This window comes from Numenius arquata, chromosome 16, assembly GCF_964106895.1.
Source record: "Numenius arquata chromosome 16, bNumArq3.hap1.1, whole genome shotgun sequence".
NCBI lineage: Eukaryota > Metazoa > Chordata > Aves > Charadriiformes > Scolopacidae > Numenius > Numenius arquata.
In genome coordinates this window covers 6,324,214-6,339,529 of record NC_133591.1, presented here as the reverse complement: position 1 = coordinate 6,339,529, position 15,316 = coordinate 6,324,214, and the positions used below count along the sequence as shown (strand labels likewise).

The 15,316-nt window shown below is 48.6% G+C and overlaps 1 protein-coding gene across 1 annotated transcript in view; it reads right to left on the bottom strand.

Moving 5' to 3' along the window:
- Window positions 1-15,316, bottom strand: part of TMEM132B (transmembrane protein 132B) — a 250,861-nt gene that overhangs the window by 235,423 nt on the left and 122 nt on the right. The window lies entirely within an intron of this gene.

The window sequence follows — 15,316 nt, the reverse complement described above, 5'->3', positions numbered from 1 at the left end:
GCTCGGTGCCCCCATGCAGCCAGTGCAGACCCTGGCCAGCTGCACAGCACCATGGGGCTGCTAGGGGAGGAGAGATGTAAGATACGGCAGCTCATCCTCTGCCATAAAAGTGAGGAAAGAAAAGAAAAACAGAAATCCTGGCAAAGCAGGGGTGGACACCTCTCTCGGTTCACCAACCCCTGGGGGCAGCTGGAGGAGGAATGCACAGCCATGATCTCCTGCCCACCAGGTCTCAGCAGCTGCTCACACCCATTTTAGAAGACGTTTGAGCTATTTTAATCACACGACAAATTAAAATTACTCTCTTTTCCCCCCATTCATTTTGTATTTTGGTAAATACTTTAGCTTCATGCTGTGCAAAAAAAGTTCTACCAGCGGACCATAGTGGCACGGCCCCGCTGTGTCCCCACTGCTCAGCTCCCATCATGGGAACTGCTTTGTAACAGAGTAAAATTATTTATCCAGTTTCCCTTCCCACAGACTCAACCTGCTCAGCCTCCATGTAAACTTTGGCAAGTTTAGCCTCAGGCTGGAAGCAAAGACACTCATCAGTGCAAAACTCAAACCAACAGAAGAGATCAAATCATCTAGTTAAACTGTGTTAGGGATTACTTTTTCCTACCTTTTTTTTTTTTTAAGAGCCATGGGCAATTATTTTTGAGCACAGAGATCTTAGCCATTCATTTATCCTGAGAATAAAAGCAGGAGAAATTATTCCTTTTTCATAATTTGTCACCCTGCCAGTACTGAAACGAAGTCAGAGGACTGCCAGACGATCTCCTTTGATCCAAGTAAGCATTCTTATAAACATTTCAAATCTACAGGCAGAAAACCCAAAACCCCAGTCAAATCTTTCCACCATGATTCAAAAGATAAATATATAAACAGCAAAAGAAATCCTCTTCCTCTACATATAAGACGTCACCATTCAAGCTATGTACAAAAGCTTTTTAAAAAAGATGCTGTCAGGGGAGATCCAGAACTGGACCAGAAAAAGCCAAGCTTGAAGATTCACTTCATCAGCCCATCATCATCACTCACAGTGAGTTAGAAACATAAAAAAAAAAAAATTATATATATATATAAAAGATTCTACATCAGGAACCAATTTACTTTTGCTGCTCCACAGAGCAATCATGCCCCAGGACCTGCAGCTAAATGGCTGGAGCTCACGCAACTGGAACAGCAAAAGAAGCAGCGGAGAACTTTAATGGCTTATGAAATTCAATTGAAATTGATGGTTGGAAAAGTGAAACATTTAACACCCGACCAATTTAACATCAGCGCACGCACGTGCACGTATGCACAGACACATATATGGACCAAAAAAGGTGGGAACTCATTTTCCACTCGCTTACGTGTCCAGAACCTCCACAGGGAAGGAGACAGCACCCTCATACAGCAACTTAAACAATATATAAATATTTTAACACCTCCAGACCTTTTTCCACTGGAACCTTTAATATAAAATCCATCTTTTGTGAAAATGGCAATACGTTATTACGACCCACCCTGTCCACTTCTCTGAAAGATTAGAAGCCACGTTCTGCATTTCATCTTCAGCTGGAGCAGGAACTCATAAACCGTCCCTGCTATTTGAGAAGACTTTGAATAAACTGTTTGCAGTCGATGTACTTTTCCAACACGGATCTCTTTTGTTATGAAGCCTGTCTCTGATGAACAATAGAAAAATATTGTTGACAGGGGTGTACTTTTCCATCAACTTGAAAATATCATTTTGCAGAATATTTTCACAGCTCAGCAGAAGGTGGAAAGAAAGACAATATTGTGACTACATAAGAAAGAAAAAAATAATTCATCATAATTAGCTTATAGGAGCTTTCTTGTTGGTTTTGACTTGCTTAAATGAGGTTCTTTACTAGTTAGAGCCCCAATCTGACTTAGAAAGCCTTCAGGCAAAACTCATGTTAATCAAAGATTAACCTGGGTAAAACATTCAGAATTTGGCCAAAATACTTTCAAATGAAGCTTATAGTCACAGTGTATCAACAAGAACCACTGATAACCTTAACATTATTACTTTTAAGTGTTCCCAGGCGGATGATCAGTTAGGTGGTTGGGGATGCATCACCCCGACTCGGATGCAAGGAAGGAATTGCCAGGTCCTGGCAAGCATCAGCCCTATCGGTTACTGAGGGACTGGAGGCACACGGACACTGCCTTCAGCCTTCCAGAAGGATCCGAACACCAGTAACCACCGCACCGGAGCATCCATTGCGCCGCAACCGTCGTGCCCCGGGGCCAGGCGGGGTACAGTGTTCATGTGGGCACTTCACACAACCGCAGCGTAATTGAGCTCGCTCCGGTGTGCTGTACCAGTTGATTCATGGGGCGGCTTTGACGTACAAATTAATCATTATAACTTTTAATTGAGCTAATGTAAGCATCATATGTTGCTAATTACACAATGCAGGGGGAAAAAAATATTGCAAATGAATTTAACTGCTTAATCTAATCAGGACGGCAAGTTGTGTTTAAATTACAAATTGTTGTGTAGCAGCAAAGCATCTGCTGCAATTCAGCGACTCCGGTCCCAAAGCAAAGCCCCACTGTGCCTCACTGGTGTGCCCCACTTCCAGCTCCGCACAACACAGTCCCAGCCCCCTCAAAACACCGGGCCAAGCCAGTGGCACAGACCCAGGTGGCCATGGCTTTGGCTGGGGAGAGCGGGTACATCCCTCCACGGGCAGTGAGGACATGCTTAGGGACATGGCTCATTGGTGGGTTTGGCAGTGCTGCATTAATGGTTGGACTCGATCTTAAAATGTCCCTTCCAACCTAGACAATTCTATGATTCTATGCCCCCTGTGCCTGCGGTGAAGAAATGCCCGTCCTGAACACCTCTGCCTGGCGACTTCTTGCAACGAGGGCTTCTTACAGCCACCTTCGAGCTTGCCACGTTCAAACCCCACCATCTGTAACCCCCCTTTTCATCTGAATGACCATTCCAACACTCAGAGGCAGAAATCTTTATGATCTTCCTCCAACTCAATTCCTGCCAATTCGCATAAGCAAGAATCAAGCAGCACCTTTGGAGCCTGTTTTTTGTATGTCCTTACAGTTAAGGAGAAAGGAAAAATAGGAAATGCATGAAAAAATAAAATGAGATTCCAAAAAAAAAAAAAAAACCAAACCAAACACTACTCCCGGACTTTGTCATCTGAGGTAGTGCCTGGAGCAAGATTTTACAACCAAATTAAAATCTCCGAATATTGTGGGTTTTAATGGAGACACTGATATAGCCAAGCAGCTATAGCATGGCAACGCACCTGCATAATGCATCACCTCGAGAATGTATTACCGTGAGATATGCGACGATGACAGTGTTCACCGTCCAGCTGTACCCGCGGCAAAGAAAAACATCCACTTGCTGATAACTCTGCTGGTAATTAACTAGAGTGTTTCAGGGAAGAAAGAATACCTCTGAAATGTTATGGCAGATACATGGTATCTAAAAAGCAAAGGCAATCCATTTTTTCTTATATTATTTTTTAATTTGATACAGCTTCTATTTGTCAAAAGGAGAATAAAAAAAGCCCCATAGACCCTGAGCACATTAATGTGCTTTAGGTTTTGCCAGTTATCCACATTAAAGCAAAAACCTGCAGTATTTATATATTTTTTTTAAACACCAGGGGGCTGATTACTGTGAAATGATCTTAGGTTTCTCCCACTAAGTGGACAGATGGATTGCTACTCGTGCAACTTCTTTTCTGCAGCGCTGAATTCAGCTGCTGGCAGCAGTCTCCGGTCCAGCACTCCCCAGCATCATTTCTCTCCTTGCGCTCACCATCTCCCTTCCCAGCCTGAGGCTGGGGTGCGGGAGGGTCTCTCCCCACGGCACAGGGATGCGAACGCCTCCCCCCCTCCCCAAAGACGAAGGCTGCACCCAGTCGTGTCGGCACCACCAGAGCCCCACACCTGTCTCGTGCCCGCGCTGGGAACGGCACAGGCACACCTAAGCCTCACGCCTGGATTTTCATCCCGAGGGAGACAGTAGCGGACCTATGGAGAGAAAAGCCACCAGTCCTAGGTGGTCCCAGGTCAAAAATGAGATCTCTCCGACATCCCAGTATTTAAGCTGGAATTTAAAGGGTTCTGCAAGCTGGCAAGGAAACAAAAAGCACTGCTAAATGCAACCCATCTCCGTAACTATTTTTTAAAAGAGAAACTTTACAAAGTGAAAACTAAAACACTTGCTGCCAAACGTTATCCCTGCTATCCTGGTGAACTCGGTGAGCCCATTTGCAGTGGTAAGCGACTCGGGAATGGTTGTGAACATTCTGGGTCTCCAGCCCAGCAGCGGCTGCATTCACAACCCTTCGTTCTCACAGCCAAAACACAGCTGGTTGGGAGAAGAACTTGGAGGAAACTCCTTGGCGTGCAGGGAACAGAACTGCTCTTTCAGAAGGTGCTTTTTAGGAACCAATGCTCCAAGCGGACACTGCCCGCTGTTGGACATCATCCTGCCGCAGCCCAGGGACTGCAGTCCCTTTAAGACAAGGACGAGGGACAGAAGGAGGAAACACTCAGTTTGATCCGAGGAAGTAAAAAAAAACCCACGAAAAGCAAACTCCCAGCCCCAGGAATGACTAAGCACAGAGCCAGGCAAGGCAGCCGTGTGGCACACACTCCCCGATCCGCGCTGGCTCTGAAGGTATGCCGTACAGAAAAGCCATTTCTGGAGGAAAAAAAAAAAGGCACACCCAAACCTAGAAACAAGGACCCAGTTCTTTAGCAAGCCGCATGAACTGCCTATGAGTGCTGTTCGTGAGCGTCCCCATCCATCCATATCTCCAGCTGATGCACGGATAGTAATATATGGGTCAATAATGGTTTATCTAAAGATATGTGTCAACCCATCTCTCGGCCGCTCTCAGACAAACCTTTCACAATAGCCACTTACTTTAACCCTGAATTATCTGCCTCTGCTCATCTTCAGGGAGAAGCAGCACAGCAGAGAAAGCAGCAGGCAATTCCCTGTGATCTGAAAGCTCACTTTCTAAATCAAATCAATTTTTCTAACGTAATTTGCCTAATCTAAATCACTGACCCATGCATTTTCTCACAATCCTTTGACAAGAGCTGCACCAATTGAAGCAAAGCTAAAACACTTCAACCAGACCAATTCATAGAAGTCTTTAGAGGAATTCTTTCATCGCTGTAATTAATTCTTTAAGTACCACAGTGGGATGCTCTGAATTCAAACCCAGTCCAAGGAGTAATGATTATACTAATGGGAGAAGCTGTGCAGTAAATAAATGCAAGTGCCCTGCTGAAAGAGATCGGTTTCAATAGGAGACTGCCATTCAGGGAGACGACTGTGTTTTGGAGGTAATAACTCAGATGATGAAGTCCCACAGACGGGAGTATGACACGGCAATTCCCAGACCCCACACACTTAACGGGGCTGAGCGTCTTGATGGATGCCCATTGGCGCTGGGGCTGCTCCTGCTCTCAGCCCTCCGCTCACGATGGCCACGGTCCCACCCTGGTCACTGCCTCGGACAGGTGTTCACATGGCCAGCCAAAACGGCAGCGACAGGGGGTCGATTGAGTCTGGCCGGCTCCAGACCCCCTCCCCACCTAACCTTCAGCTGGCACTGAGCTTCGGCCAGGCATCAGGAGCAGCCGGGGGAGCTGCAATTTATCAGCAGCTTTTTAAAGCGCATTTGACCACAGGCATGCGGGAGGGCTGAGGGCTTTTCAGCCGCGACCAAAGTAAACTGCTCCTGTCAGACGGGGCTCGCACAGCTCGCCGGAGCTCCGCGCCTTGCGGGCAAGGCCACTGCATGAGGCATTCAGCCAGGGAACATGGGAAGCCTAGCTGGTGATACACACTCGGGCTTGGCTTTATTGGCACCGCGGGCTATGGAAGGGCTAGTGGAAACCACCATGCAGCAAGCGAGAAGGTGTGGGGACAGAGAGCCTAGGGGCGTTTGGGAAACCATCTAGAAGTTTGCTGGTTGGTGTAAGAACCAAAGCAATGACTTCTCTTTGACTTTCCCTTTTTGTTAATTGGCTAAATGCAATAAAGCTTTCTAATGCATTTAATGTGTTGGGCTGCAATATGCTCAGAGAAAAGGAGGAAAATATTTTAACTCTGGATGAGCAGGATGCTTTGGTAAGACATAGCTGAAGCTGCACCCAGGAGCTGATACTCAGCAAAGCCCCACATCCCCCAGGGACTTACAGCAGTCACCAGTAATCTCATTAGGACCCTAATGGTGTTGCAAATATAGAAGGTTTTGTGGTGAAATTATGTATGTGACATGGACATTTGGGTTTTAAAAGGACACATCTGAAGAACAGCTCCTCGGTGCAGTCCCTGAAAAGATATCCCTGATCACCGTGGTTGCTGGGCTCCACCACACCAGGGAGGCGAGGGGGTGGGCACCATAAGCTGGGCTCTGCTCTGTAGGACAGAGTCTTTGATTTTAGCAATAAACAATGTTAACTCCATCTCTTCATTTCTGCCAAGATTTCCCGTAAGAGTTTTAACAGGGCTGGTGCAAATCAAACTCAGCAAATGAAACAAGTGTTAATTCAGCCCTGTCCTTCCCACCCGAACTGATGGCACTCAGCCTTGCAATGCCAACACTGGGACAGCCCAGGAGAACTCTGACACCCGTCCAGACGCCTCAGCAGCACCAAGGAGGGGGGTCAGAGATGCCAAGCAGCTCAGTCACCAAAACAAGCCAGGGCTGAGACACAGAGGAGGAGATGGCACCCAAGCAGTGCTCAGCATACCAGGGACACTGGACCAGCTACACCACCTCAGCAGCCTCCCTTCCAAGGTGAGCTTCACCCCTCAAAGAGCAGCAGTAAAAAAAAGACATAATCAGCTGTCTTCAGAAAAAATAACCCCTCTTCAAAAGAAAAAACCCAGAGCCAAGTTTCACCCAACGCCTCCTCTGCTCTCCCTGCCAGCAAGGATTTAGGCACGGGACCATGGGAGAGCACGGACCACATCTTCAACAGTGCCTGCTCTCTTCTCTAAAGCCCTTTGAGATCTACAGATGGAAGAATGATGAATGATTAATACTTGAAAAGAAAATAAATGCCTCGACTGCCGTAAAATTCATGCTATCTTCTGTTTTTCTCTTGCTTGTTTCTCTTCTTTAACAGAGTTGAGCCTTCTTTGCACCAATACTCATGCTAATAACTTTCAGTGGGCCACTCCTAGGCAAAAGACAGGAAATGAGTAACGGACCCGCATTAAAAAAAAAAAAAAAAAGAGGAGGAAACCTTTGTATATTAATTCTCATAGCTGTCAGAGATGAGGATTTAATAATGTTAGTAACTAAGCTACTCCATTATTTCCAAACACCTTGGAGGAGAATGTCTTAGTGGGAGATGAATTAGATAGTGTGACTGTAACTGCCTTCTGAGTATCTTCAGAGCATAATCTATGGCTCATCACCACATGCATTTCAAGTCCTTGCCCTTTATTTTCCAAATAACCTCCAACTGTAAATGTATTTACATGCCAAGCTCAGCTCCTCTTTTTGACCATTTCCCACTCGCTGTTTAACCATTTGTCCCTGTTTTGCGGATTTGCCTGGGTTTGGTTTTGGATGGGTGATAAGGATGGAGAGTTGTGGATTCAGGTCACCCAATAAATGACAGAACGAAGCAGAGAAGAAAAAATGTAGGCGGAATATGGGAGAGGTCTAATAGGCTGTGAAACGCTCTGCCAAAGGAAGCGGCAGAAGTCCTGCTGCCTGCATCACTGACAACCAGCCACGCTCGGGAACAGACTGTGCCGAACAACCGCCGGAGACGGGAAAGGCGGCTTATTCGCCAACTTTTCCAGCTCTAATTCCCGTGATTTGGAGATGGCTGAGGCATGCTGGCCTTCAAGCTTGGCCTGACAGAGCTCCACTGCTTCCAGAGAGCTTTTACCATCCTCTTTAGATGCCTCCGCTGCAACATTTTAAAAGCCTGTTTCATTGTGCGGGTCCTGCATTGTGCCTTTTTTGCACTCTATGAAGGACAGGCTGTGTTTAGGAGTCCTCTACCCCCAGCTCTCTAAGTGCCTTTCAAAACCACCAGTGACATTTCAGGCTGCCACAGCCCCGCGGAGTCGGGGACAAAGGCACCTAGAGCTGATGGCTATTGTCTCTCAGCACACCAGGTGCTCACACCGGCCGGGGACCTGCCCCGCACACCCATTCAAACCAGCACCTTCCAAAAACTCATCTCAGACTGGCTCCTTTTTCAACCACAAGTCTGGGCACCAAAGACAGTCATCAGCTACCAACTATCTATGGAGTTTCTAATTACTGCTCGTTGCATAGAAACCTGCTCCATCTGCTCAAGGGTTCCCTTTTAGGGTGCACAGACTCTTTTTGGTGTCTTTTTTTTTGGTGCAAATTTCATCTCCTTATTTTTTTTTTGAGCTACAGCATAAATGTTTGTTTCAAGAGCTGCAGCATCCATTAAACAGCCCTCCTTCCCCATCGTGGCAAAGGTCTCGCTGATAAGTAAAAGCTGTGGCTAATTGACAACAACTCCTAAACTGAGATATAAAATAGTTGTGTCTGTCACTCATGCAAACAGCTGGCTTCAGCAGCCCAACTGCTAAATAATGTAAAATGATTCATTTTTCTGACTCGGGGAAGATCCTTTATGGAAGGAATGAAAGTCTCCGGTGCTACAGAGCCATGCCCTGATCATTCCTGCATCTTAAAAATCTAACATTGCCCATAAAATTCATAAGTAACATAAACCCTGTTCCTTCCACTACTCTCCCAATCAGAAAAACTGGATTTAAATCACCTGCTGGCAGGTTTATTACAGGGCCCACAAGCAGATAAGGTCCTGTGCACCAGCCCTCTGCACTTAACGGGAAATAAATCTCTGCTTCGCCATCTGTTTTTGAAATGTTCCCATACAAGCAAAACAAAAAAAACCCCAAAGATATCTGCACCTCTAATATAACCTTCTGAAGGATTTTATTTCTTGGATAATGAAGATGACATTTCCCCCCTCTCCAGCAGAAATGCTTTTCCTCCCCAGGTCGCTTCCCCCCGGAGCTCCCTCAGCCCATGACCAAACTCTCCCAATGTTGTGGATTTAGGGGACATGTTACCCCTGTGCAGATAAATGGGCTGGGGATAGGGAGAGCTGCGTGGCCAGAGGCACCATCTCCCCCACAGCTCAAGGGCTCGTCCCGGTGGGAATACCACCTTGGGAGCCTCCCGAGCCCCTTGGCTTGGCCAGAATAAGGATTTTGGTCCCTGCTTCTTCCATTTAGCCCCAGTCTGAATTGCACCAGTGGGTTTTTTCCAGCATCCAGGACAGCTTTGTGACACTATCGTAGATGTCGAGCTAGAGCTGCCTAACGTGGGTGGTTTTACACCATCCCCTCCCCGTGACCATACCTCTGGTCCCTGCACAGTCTTTAACGCGAGGGCAACACGAGGGGGCAGGAGGACATGGCCATGCAACAGCAGAGCCCCGAGCTCTGTCACTAGAAGACCATTTCTCTGATGTTGCAGGTCTCCTCCTCCACCACAGAGAAAGCGGTGGGGCAGAGCGGCTCTCAAGAACTAGTTCATGAGATGAGCAGAACTGGTTTACGTGCAGTTTCCAATTAATCTACTCAGCAGACGGCAGTCTCGTGGAAACCCCTCTGCTCTTGGCTGTCCCTCATCCTCTCAGGGCGCCCCTTTGCGTCACCCCTTGACTACCACTATCACCAAAAAAAAAAAAAAAAAAATCAGAAAAAACAGAGTTAAAATTAAATGCTACACTTCATTTTTCTCTCCTTGCCTGAAGTTGCGAGAGACAAGATAGGACGTAATCGCCACTTTTAAAATCATCTCCTATGACAGGCAAATTGATCAAGTGGGGAGGCTGGGCTGCTTTTGAACTTGAACAAACTGATTTTCCATGAGAGATGGTGTTTACATTGCCTCTCAATAGCCTGCTGGAATATGCATACCTCTTGCCATTCCATCACCAAAATTTGGGAAGAAAGAGTGTTTAAAAAAAAAAAAAAAAAAAAAGGAAGAAAGTGTGCTCGGATCTGGAACACATAATAAATTCATGAAGCTTTCCGAATGCTGTCAGAAACAAACACGTTTATGTAAACAAAGAAAAGCTGAAAACGCGCTCGCAAGAGAATTTTTGGATAGCGTGGATAGTGTTAATATTTACATTGCACCTGAGACTGAAGTCCATCGTACAAGGGACCGCGCAAACAGTGAAGTCCTTTCACGTTGAATTTACCCACCGCAGACTCCCAAGTAGCACTCATGTTACTTCCCATTGCAGCACTGCCTCACGGAGAGGATTGGAAATACCCAGGGACAGCCAGACACCCAGCAATCCCCGTCCACCCCTGTTAAGTTATCTCAGAGGACTTCATTGCTTCTAATTTCTGCCTACCCATCCTCACGTGGGAATGGCTTCCTCTGAAATGCCAGCTGGGAAACTCCTGACAGCATGAAATCGAAGCATCTTCCACCACACATAGAGCACCACATGGTAACTCACGGTCCCCAGCCTCCGTGGCACTTAATGCAAGAGGATTTGACAGCCGTAGTTGGGAAAGCATCTCCGTTACCACCACGTGCCAGCACATCAGCTGAGCCAGTGACAGGGGTAAGTGCTAATGCTATGCCAACAAATCAAGTCACCACTTGTCATTAACAAACATCGGTTATATTTAGGCAGGGGGAGAAGGGGGAATTCAAGTTCAGTGAATTCAATTTGTTGAGCTGACAGTATTTATTTCAGTGGGATGTCTCCTCATTCAGAGGGATGTTCATTTAGGCCAGAAGATTTTAGTTTCATATGCTTCCCACAGGAGGCAGGAGACTGCCACCTCCCCTTTGCTTCCCTGTCACACCTCCAAGACAGGACAGGTTTGCTGCACGAGCGAGACACATCACTTGCTGAAGCCACCTCCCTATCACGGAAAAAATTCATGCTTCTTATCAGCCTAAACACCTGAGGTTCACCATGAGTTGTCACAACCCAACACTACAAGTGATGATACCCTTTGCCTCCTCCAGCTTTCAGCAAAAGGACCTCCCTGGGACAGCAGTCAGCACAGGTCTCCCGAGCAGCCTGGCTTCAAGTCACGTTTCTGAGGAGCGATGGAGAAGAGCAGGAGGACCCCAACTCTGTGTGGGTTACCAGGGTGGAAGTCTCCATCCCATAGCACCAATAGCAAAACCCTACGGAGCCTAAAACTCTGCCTAGCCCCAATCCCTGCCACGCTCCGTGTTGCACAGACTCTTCTCTCCATGCTCTTTGAAACAAGGGACTCCTCACCACCCAGAGATGCTGTGCACACCAGACATCTGCCTGGGCTCAAAAAGCGACCAAATCCATGGCAGCAAACCCCTCAAAGCAATTAAATAAACCGATGCCATCTCTGGTTCAGGAATGCATCCCCGATCCAAAAATCCTGCCTGAGACACAAACTGTGTCCCAGTCTCAGCGACCTCCTACTCTGACCTCCTACAGCTGCTCCTGGGCTCGTACCTTCCTCGCCACGCTAAGCTGCTTTAAACACGGAGATAATAGGGCTTGGAGTGAGAGTCTTGGAGCGCCTATCATTCCCAGTAATAAAATACAGCAAATTAATTGCACTTTATTGATTTTTTTTTAAATGTAACTATTTTAGCATTCAAACCTCAAGAGACTCTATTGATCAGCCAAAGAGTCAGGTGTCAGTGAACAGAGCTTTGCGACCAAGCCTGACAAATTGAAGAAAATAATCAAAAACCGAAACAGTGAGTGATGTTGACTTCCCAATTTCAAATATACAAAGGCGGCTGCGGCATCGGTGACAGGAGATTTTTGAAGTGAAAAATTCTGCGCAGGGCAAGTCACACAGTTGCCTCCCACATTCTGAGAGAGCCCGACGCCGATCGCAGCAGCGATGCATAAATCCAGAGCAGCTCCACCGATTTCAGAGGAGCTGCTCTAGATTTATAGTGATGGGAAGTAAAATCAGAATATCTGAAATACATGGCAGTAATGGATGCTGGAGCAAGAGGCAGAATAATAATTTTAGATATCACCCCCCACCCCCCTATGCCCCAAATCACATCAGTTTGGATGGTCTGTGCCTAAAATGTTGAGATCTGCACTAATGTGGGGAAAATAACCTACATTTCAACCATTTGTATGATCACATTCTGCAAATCTATTATACAGTTGATAATACAGGTCTTTCATTTTTGTTCCTGAAGAGCCTCTGCATAAAAAGTGCCTCCATATTATGTAGAGTGACACAGGGACACATAATAAAATAAGCATAATGTCTCTCCACCCACACCTCCCTGGAGCCAGAGTCTAAAAGCAATTCACAAGTCCTTCCTCACGCACAGATCTCGACAGCCCGAGTGCATTTTACAGGGGCTGAAGTAGTGGGTTTGTTCAATACGCTTTGCACACCCCGGCCCCCCCGCCGTCAGCAGCCAGCCCCGCGTTCCCACGCCTGCTCCGGGGTGCCCAGCTCTGCCCGGGCACAACACAGGGCAGCGAAGCGGTGAGATAGCACCAGGCAGGAAAACAAAATATTCAGGTAATTCATCCAGGTCATTCACAGGATACCTATTCATATAACCTCGGAGACAGCTCCGCCGCCGCCAGCGAGGAAGGCGGCCAAAACCCCTGCCTAGATGCCAACAACAAACGGGGGCCCGCTGCCAGCAAGAGACATCCTCGAGCTCGGCGTGAGCGGCCTTCGGCTGCCAAACACACACGCACACCCTCTGCTCGCAGCCGCACGCACGCCAGCAGCCAGGCCACCAGAGACCCGGGGACAGGAGAGTGATCTCTTAATTGGACCTTCACAAAGCTATTTAGGGGACCTGCCTGACAGGCGAACAAATGCCACCCGCTTTGAAGAGGCTGGAGGAACTCAGCCTGGTGCACCTCCGGTCCCCAAAATGCAGCCTGCCCAGAGCCAGCCCTGGCAAGGGGGAAGGGAGCGAAGGCAAATAAATAGAGAAAAATGGCAAGTTCCCAACACGACCGTCTGTGTGAGCTGGGAGCTTTGCAGAGATGGCAGCACCGCGGCATGACTCATGCAGGTGTCTCTCCCGTCTGCAACAACCCAAACCAAGATGTGGTTCGTTAACCCCTGTAATCCAGAGGAGAAAAGCAACTTGCAGCACAGCGAGCCACAGGAAGGTCAGCACAGCCCCGGAGGGAGGCATTCCCAGGCGCTGCCACTGCTCACCTCTTTCTGAAGAGGTTTCCCTAGATCCCAAACCCCCTCTCCACACGCAGATGCTGCTGTGGTCCACGCCAGGGGTGGGACAGGGCAGGGGCAGTGCTGTGCTACAAAAGCAAAGGGATGCTACAGCCTAGAGAGGAGAAAGAGGGGCAGGCTGGGGAGGGATTCGTTATTCACAGCTTGAGCTGAAGGCGCACGGCGAGTTTCTAACGCGCACATTGTGCAGGGAGGCATTCAGAGAGCAGGGGAGAGGGATGGGTACGACGGTAGGTTTGCAGCCACAAACTGTTTCAAAGTGGGTTTCCATATGTTTAAGCACTCAGAGCGCTGGAAGAATTACACCCACAGCCCAATCTCACCATGGTAGCTACCCACACAGGAGGAGACGGGAGGGGGGAATATCAAAGAAAAGATTATCATTAATGTGTCAAAGCAATAAAAAAAAAAAAAAAAAAAGAAACCACCACAGAAAACCTGTTCCTTTGCTGCTCTTAACTCCCTCCTCGAATAAAAGAAGAGCTTCACAGAGTACAGGGCATTGTGCTGGCAGCAGGAAGCCATCGCTCTCCTGGGGCAGAATTGACCCACAGGGAGCTCATGCCCTGTGTCCCGTGCCCCACTCCCCACTACCTGCACCCCACTTTCTGTGCCCTGCACCCCAAACCTTGCACCCCACGCTCTGCATCCCGCTCCCCATGTCCTGCTCAACAGGATTTCCAAGTGCCCCCATGGTTTTACACACCCCAGGGGAAGGAGGGAGCTGGAGTGCAGGGGCAGGCAGTACTTTTTAGGGTAAGCAGAGCAAGTATCTTCTGTCTATCATGTCTGTGCGATCCCAAGACTGACGCCTTCTTCCTTGCAAATTGTTCCCACTGTCCCTGTAGGGACCTTTACTGAAAGGCTTCCCTACCACAAAGCATTCCCTGTGCCCTCCCCACGAACGACAACTGATGCTTTTATCCCTCCCATGGATCACTCCTTTTTCACCTAAAATCCTTGCATTTTGGCATATTCCTGAAGCCCCAGTGAAGTTTCCCCAGTAGCCCAGGCTCTGTGCTATGGCCAAACGCGAGCACCGTCCCGAGCAGCAGTAAAGGCAAACGAATCGCTGAGCAACTTCAGCACTGATGCACCTTAATTAATTTGCTTTTAACAACCCCTATTTATTAAGAACAACATCTGCCAGGGAGCTCACACGAGCAAGCGGAGGAAAACGTGCCAGGAGAGAAGTCCTGCAGAAGACTTTCCCAGGGGCAGCGCTCCGGCTTGCCAGCCTTGGGGCGAGCCTTTCCCCAGCAAACACCCGCAACTGGGACCCAAAAGGCTGCTCCAGAGCTCGGCTGGTGTGCGGGGAGGTGGAGCAGGGGGGAGAAAAATAAAAGAAAAAAAGCAGAGATGCTGCACCCCACGCTCGCTCACGCCGCAGGCATGCCGCCTGGCAGCTGGGCACAATTAGGAAATCCCACCTTGGCTCACCTAAGGGCCTGATCCTGCTCCCCGCCAGCCCACGGACACCCACCCTGCTTAAAATTAAGCGCAGGAAAGGCGGCACAAGCATTATTTTACCGAAGATATTTAACTCCTGTCCATCTATCCCACCCACCCGAGGGTAGCCAGGGGCGGCGAGGAGCGGCAGGAAGGAGCGCGGGGTCGGGAGCCCCGTGGGAAGCCCCAGCCCCGCGACCCTTCCCCGGCCCCCAGCCCTCCGGGAAGCCCAAACTTTTCCTTTTGCCCCCCAACCCGACAACGGCCGGAGCCGCGGGGTTGCCCCCGCGCAGGGGGCCGGGAGCCCACGACACGCGTTGTGGGGGGACACACAAGGAGGAGACTGTGGACGCGGCAGGCGGCCGCGGTATCGATGGACGGGGACAACTTTGTGCGCACAACGGAGGTGGATGTGCGTGTGTCCCATCCGCGGGCGCGCAGGGCAGCGCGGAGCGCCCGGTGCGGGGGGGGGGGAAGGGGGCCCTCCGCGGCCACATCGGCGGGAGGGCTGGGAAGGGAGAAACAGCTGTAAAGTAAAAATGGGAGGGGGTAATAAAAACAACCAAAAAAAAAAAAAAGAGTTTTTAAAAAAAGAATAATAAAGCC